Source organism: Calypte anna, chromosome 3, assembly GCF_003957555.1.
Source record: "Calypte anna isolate BGI_N300 chromosome 3, bCalAnn1_v1.p, whole genome shotgun sequence".
NCBI lineage: Eukaryota > Metazoa > Chordata > Aves > Apodiformes > Trochilidae > Calypte > Calypte anna.
The window spans coordinates 37013503-37020169 of record NC_044246.1 but is presented as its reverse complement, the minus strand read 5'-3'; positions in this window follow the sequence as shown (position 1 = coordinate 37020169).

Below are 6667 nucleotides of genomic sequence, written 5' to 3'. Positions count from 1 at the left end.
CACTTACCTATTCACAAGGCAGCTCTTTGACCAGTTCGGATGGCTGCAGGGAAGAAGGGACTGTACCATTTCTGTGCCTTTGTGCATTGTTTGCCTTCCAAGGTAGCCAGGAAAGGCATAGGCTAGTGCTAATTGAGAGGTGGCCATCTGTCAGACAGGAAATATGCCAAGGCCATCTTTTGATTTTTGCTAAGGCAGGAACCAATCATTGGTGATAGTATTTAGGTATTACAGACCTTGAACAGAGTCAGACAGATGATAAAGGTTCCCCTTGGATATGATTAGGGATCTTCTGAGTTGTTCATCATCTCACACTGCATACCTTTTCATCTGCTGGGAAACTGCAACATAGCTGCTTTATTTAAGTCAGATATTTCTTGGGCGCTGGGTGACACTAAAATTGACCTATTACTTGTCTTATGGTGTTGCTTAGGCTCTTGGTATATAAGGAGATGTATATGAACATGGTAAGAAGCAGCCCTTTCCCTGGAGATCTGGTAGTAGCCAGATCAGGAAAAGGGCTGGGGTAAGAGGGGGTACCCACCAGAGGTCTTAGGGCGAGATTTCTAATGGGCATGTTGATGCCTAATTTGGGCAGACATTAAATTAAATGAGCTGCAGATTGTCAGATTGTCTTGCTTCAGCATCTTCAAGAGAGATGTCCAGGCTTGTGGAAAAGCCCTGTGTGATCCATTCAAGGTTGATGGTCTCAGCATGGTAGAGCTGTACCTCTGGAGCAGTGGCTGGAGGCAGGAGGATCCCCCAATAGCTAGGGAGCTGAGCTCTGTGAATTTTATTTCCACCTTGGCAGCTGCGATTTGAGGAGAGTACCATGCCCTTTTCTTGCTGCCTGCAGCCTACAGAGTTTGAATCAAGCCTTATAGACTAGTAACCTCAACATGTGCATGAAGGACATGGTGGTTTCCAAATTCTCCATCACCTGGCAGATTAAAACAAGTCAGTGCCTGTCCTGTAACATTAGGAAAATGCTTTGGGTTTAGCATTTTCCTTCCTGCACCAACAGACCATAAAAATATGGTAAGATATTCACCTCCAAGTCCCTTACTACACCTTTCCTGTGGCAAGAATACAGCTCTACTGCTCCTCAGGATGCTTACCAAGAATTTGCCAAAGACAAGACTTGTTAAAGTGTGCAGGCAGATGACAAAACTTGGCCTCAGGTTTCACTACTGGGACAGACCAAGAAAAGTGCAATGGTGATTCCCTTCTTGCCCTGTGCAATGCAGGACACCAAGGAGGGACTCACCCATGTGTGATGTTCAGAGTGCTGAAGCTCACACACCAGTATATTGCCCAGACTATGGAGCTGCTTTTGAGGCGGGCATGATCAACTTGTCCAAAGCTAGCCAGTGCTTTCAGGCTCCAGGTACCTGGAGGTGGTTTGGGGGAACTGATCAGGCAGTCTGGACCCTCCAAGACCCTTCTCGCTCCAGGGGAAAAAAGCATGATCTTACATAAAAGACAACTTTTTGTCTCCTGTCCTTTCTGACCATATAAAGAAGTCTGGGTCCCAAACTGCTTGTTCTTTTCACTTTGTTCATCGGTATATCCAAAATCTTTTTTTTTTCTTCTCCCTGTGAGAGTGAGGGGATCATCTATAGCTTATGGTTGTCTGCTAAGCTCTTTAGAGATTCTTATAGGCAAGCTGAGTTCTGAGATCCCTTTCCCACAAAAGAGACCTATATTGGAAAAAGGAAGATATTTTCCATGTAAAGGCAATAGTAAATGTAGTCAGGGACAGATCAGACTTTTGGTGTTCAAGCAAATCTCCCAACTGAAATCAATGAAGGGTTGTGCTTCCAAATTAATTGTATGCTTCTGTCCTTATCATCTAGTCATGGAATCAAAAGTGATGAGCCAACAAAGCTGTACTAAGCTGCTCCTGCAAACAATCACCATCAATAATGAGAAGTACTAGAAGAAGTACTCTGAAATTCAAATCACAAGGAACATCACTTAAAAGGGAACTTGGGGGAAGTAGAAATACCGTACACCACACATTAATTGTCCTGCATGTGACAAAATTCTCTGTATTGCTGTTACTTAGCAGCATTAAATTTAATCCTATATTATTAATGCTATACCTGGGGTGTAGTTATCAAGCTGTCAGCCCATTTCTTCTGAACTAGAGGCCTTCAGATGAGGTAAATCAGAATAGTTCCACTGCAGAGACTTGGATATACAGCCTATTAGGGAACTGAGCCTTTTTTTCTAAAAAGGGTTAAAGCTTAAAAAAAAGTCAAAACCATCATCACTGTATATTGCTCCTCTTGCCCAAGAGTAAGGGTAAGCAGGGCTCAAGTCCCTTCTGACCTGGAACCACTCCCTAAGCAAAACACAAGCAATCTAAAAACTCCTCCTGGCAGATTTAACAAATTAAATTTTGAAGGTTAAATATTTAATAACATGCTAGTGATTTCCTCCAAATGGATGCATTAGTCACTGTTATATTCTATTTGTCTTACAACCAAACTCATCAGAAATTTTGCAGATCTATTTTAAAAGAAATGCTATTTATGGGAGCAGGAAAAGAGCTGATAAAGAGTTCATCACCTTGTACTCCCCTTTCAAGCACCTAGTTACAGGTATCTTTTGCCCACCTTTCATCCTGACCCCCAGTGTGCTCCATTACAGCAGGATAACATCACCTGCACCCACAGCACCTTTCACATCCTTGTGTATGAAGGAAATAAAATATGCCTTTATGTGAGCACACAGAAGAAAAGGGGAGGCATGCTGATTAAACTTCCCAAGGAAGAGGGAAAAGGAGAAGGTTGGTTTTGGCATATAATTAAGCTGATTTCTAACTACCATAGCTGACATCAAAGAAGATAAAAAGTGCCAAGTTTCCAAACACAGGGAAGGAGTTCTCTGTACAGCAGGGTGCAGATCTGTGGAGCATCTTACTGAGAAACACTGCAGATAGAAGAGCTTATGTGGATGCAGAAGGAAATGAGACAGCTTTATGGAAGAACTGCCCGGGTAAGTGACTGAGTTACCATCCCTGGAGGTATTTAAAAGATGTGAAGATGTGGCACATAGGGACGTGGTTAAGTGGTGGACTCAACAGGGTTGGGTTAACGGTTGGACTTGATCTTAAAGGTCTTTTCCAACCTAAATGATTCTATGATTCTCTAAGAGGTTCAGTGAGGGACATTGAATAGGTAAAGCATATGTCTGGTTTGGAAAAGCCTGGAGTTGCAAAGTGCTGGGTGCTAGAATGTAGAATAGGATTTGTTAAGTGTCAACATGTTCACAGTGTTCTTCTAGCTTTCCATCAGCACCTATTTTTGGCCTCTGTTGGAGAAAGACAAACCTTTGTTCTGATCCAGGATGGTTGTTCTTAAGTTTCTGTGGCATTCCAAACTGCCAGAAGTACTAGAAATTCATCATCTTATTGTAAGGGTGGAAAAAAAACAAGTGTATGTTCAATAGCTACCTCTTCCAGATAACTTTCTGGGGCTTTTTTACGATTCTAACTTAGAGTTTTGTGAGTGTTATATACCCTTCTTTAGTCAAGGCTGAGTTTTACAGGCACCATCTAGCCCTTAATTAAAAATGGTACCATTTTCCATTAAAATTGCCCCTCAGCAGGGATTGTTTGAGGGTTTGGGTTTTTTTTCTGTGTTTTGTTAAGTGTTTTTGTATGCTTCTTTGTTTGTTTTTCTTTTCAGCAGTTGTTTGTTTTCCTTAAGAACTTAGCTTTTAAATGAAAAACTGAACCCCTTTCTACAATATTTAGGTATTCCAACTTTTCCCATCTCCGTTAATGGAAAACTGCAGTGCTCAAGGTTTGGAGAATATTTTTGGAAGAAATGCCACAACTTCTGATGAAGAACCATTTCAATCTTTCTTAAATTGTCTACAATGCAATACTGATGCAAATAAAAAGAAAGTTTCTTCAATTTAAAGATGTGTTCTAGGTAGGTTTATTTATTCTTACAGAAAAAAAGAAAAAAGGGAATCTGCTTGGATGCTTGTACAAAGTTGCCTGTTGATCTGACTGGTGCTGATGTCCAAATATCTTAGACAGCTTTGAAATGCATTCCCTTGGGGTTTGGCTTAAAAAAACAACAGACATTTATTAATCTTATTGCTCCTTAATGTACTAGAAAAAAATTTTGCCCTGCATTTCCTCTATGTGCATCTACTACAACATAGCAATTTACTCCTACATTCATGTTCCTAACCAGTTAAAGATACTTTGGATGGATAACCCAATACTTTTGAACCCCAAAAGTCTGTCCCTTTGCTGCTAGATCACTGGCAATCTTTTTCATTCTCTTTTTTCTACCGACAAAATTCAAATACATTATGCCAGTTTTTTGGGGGTATCTACTAAATTTCTTTTTGCTGGGTTAGTGCAGATTCTTACATACAAAGTAACTCCATTAAATGCCTCTTGCCTGCAGGGAGTTAGTCTGACATCTTTACCTACCTCTTGTAATCTACCTGTTCTGTAAATTACTGGAATCATTGGGACAGTAGCATGGATCCTACATTTCTGTGTAACACCAGAAGAGAGGAAGAGAAAGCTTAAGCTTGGGGATTTATCGCAGTCATTGCTTCATAAATAATGAATCATATACAAGTACTGGGGTTTTTTTTAGTCCAAAAATCTCCTCTGTGCCAGGGAAATGCAGAGCTGCGTCCCAAAGGCGAATTTTCTACTGATTAACAAGAGGAAAACTTACAGCAGACCTCACTGAGCGTACAAAATGCAGAACTCAGCACGATCTGCTCAGGAACGTTGACAAAGCAGAATTACTGAATCCAAATTGGTATGTACAACCTCAGCTCGAACCACAGGGCTTGTTGTGGAAGGCCAGTGCTATCACTTCAAGCCATTGCGATTTCTAACTGGATGGGGTGAATCAGCATGGCTGATGAGATTAGGTTGATTTTCATCTGGCTATACCCTATGGATACTACGGCCCATGACCCTGCTTTTTGAAAAACTTAAAACATAAGAGCAACTGGCTTTACATTTACACAGAAAACAGATGTATGACTATATTCTCATTGTTCCATATTACAAAAAGCTTGGACACAGACTGCAGAGACTATGATTTTGGGTGGTTTAGTAATGCTTTATGCTTTGTCCATCTTTCTTCTCTATATGAGAGACCCATGATGTCTTTCTGGAGGGAGCTGAGTAATTTCAGTGGGATGTACTGAAAACTGACTGATTTTTCAGCCCAGTTAAAAAGGTGGGATGAGAAGGTACTGAAGCATCCTGCAAAAACCATGAGGAAATCCTTAGTTTTCATCCCTGTGAACATCTCAAGTTTCAAGGAAAATGTTCACTGAAAAGGCAAATTTAACAAAGAAACCCAAAATGCTGGGATGTTCACACTTGGATGGAGTGTGTGCCTTTGGTGTGCTGCTGCTTTGCTGCTAGAGAATGCCATGCTTTGGTTTCTTCAAACACAGGTTTTCCAAGTGTCACAAGTACCAGCTGGAGTATTCTCCAAAAATCACTCAAGAGTTCTCCTTGCTGGTAAGGACACAGTCTGCCTCCCATTAGAGCAATAATAGAGCAAGATAATGAATGTTTTTTTATTTTCTTGAACCGGGGGATCTGTGATTACTTCCACAATGGCCCTTGAATATAGTTTTGTTCCAAATGTAATTGTCAGGGGACAGATTTGCTTATTTGCTGCTTGATATGACCAACATAGAGAAAGGTAACCACACAGCCTCTGCCTCTGATTAGAACATCTCTTTGGGCTGCTGTTGAGCTTCAGAGATTTGAAAGCAGGGCTGGATGCACATATGTTGGCGTCATCCAGAAACATGAGCTGCTCTCTGATCAACACTTCAGCCTCCTCTAGTCTTGCTGTGTGGTTTGCAGTCTGGGTTAACTATAGTCATGCTGCTTTATAAGCAGCAAATACTATTACTAACTTCTGCAGTGTGTGTCTAGCCTAATCCAGTTTCTCCTCTGGCATTTCAGTGTCTTGGATCCACATAATCACACTGGGACGGTAATATCTGAGGCACCTTCATGTGTGATGCCCACCTGGAATGTAGCTAATATATACCTTTCACTGGGAGACTGGCCATAGCAATCATTCAGAGCCTATCTGGCAGACATTTGCCCAGGAAGCACTGCTCGAGTAATATAAGTAATTTCCTAAATGGAACCTCAGCAAATTCTGCATTAGTTATTCTTACACCAACTTTTGAACCTTGGTTTGAGTTCAAGAAAGAAACCAAACAAGACACAATTGTGGTCACAAAGCATTTTTGTGTGGATTCCAGATGCTGTGCCAACTTGACCGAGAAATCTACATCATCTGCATCTTTTATGAGGTCATACTGGCACTGACAATTCTTGGGCTACTTACTGCCTGTTCTAAAAACCAGGCCATGGCCATAAAGAGTATCCCCAAGTCAAGTATTCACCCTGCCTGTGTTCCTGTTATGTTGAGGAACCCGAAGGGAAGTCTTTTTCCCATCTTGCTGTTGTGTGCATGTGAAGGTCATACATTACATGCAGCAAGTTATTTAAGCTGCTGCTCCCTTGTACACTGCCTCCCTGCCTATGGAATTGAAAGCAAGTTTCCCATCTGTGAAGGCAGCATGTAAAGAGTAGCTGAACTGCTGGTGTCTCTCTGCCAATAGCTGTAGGACATACAGCACC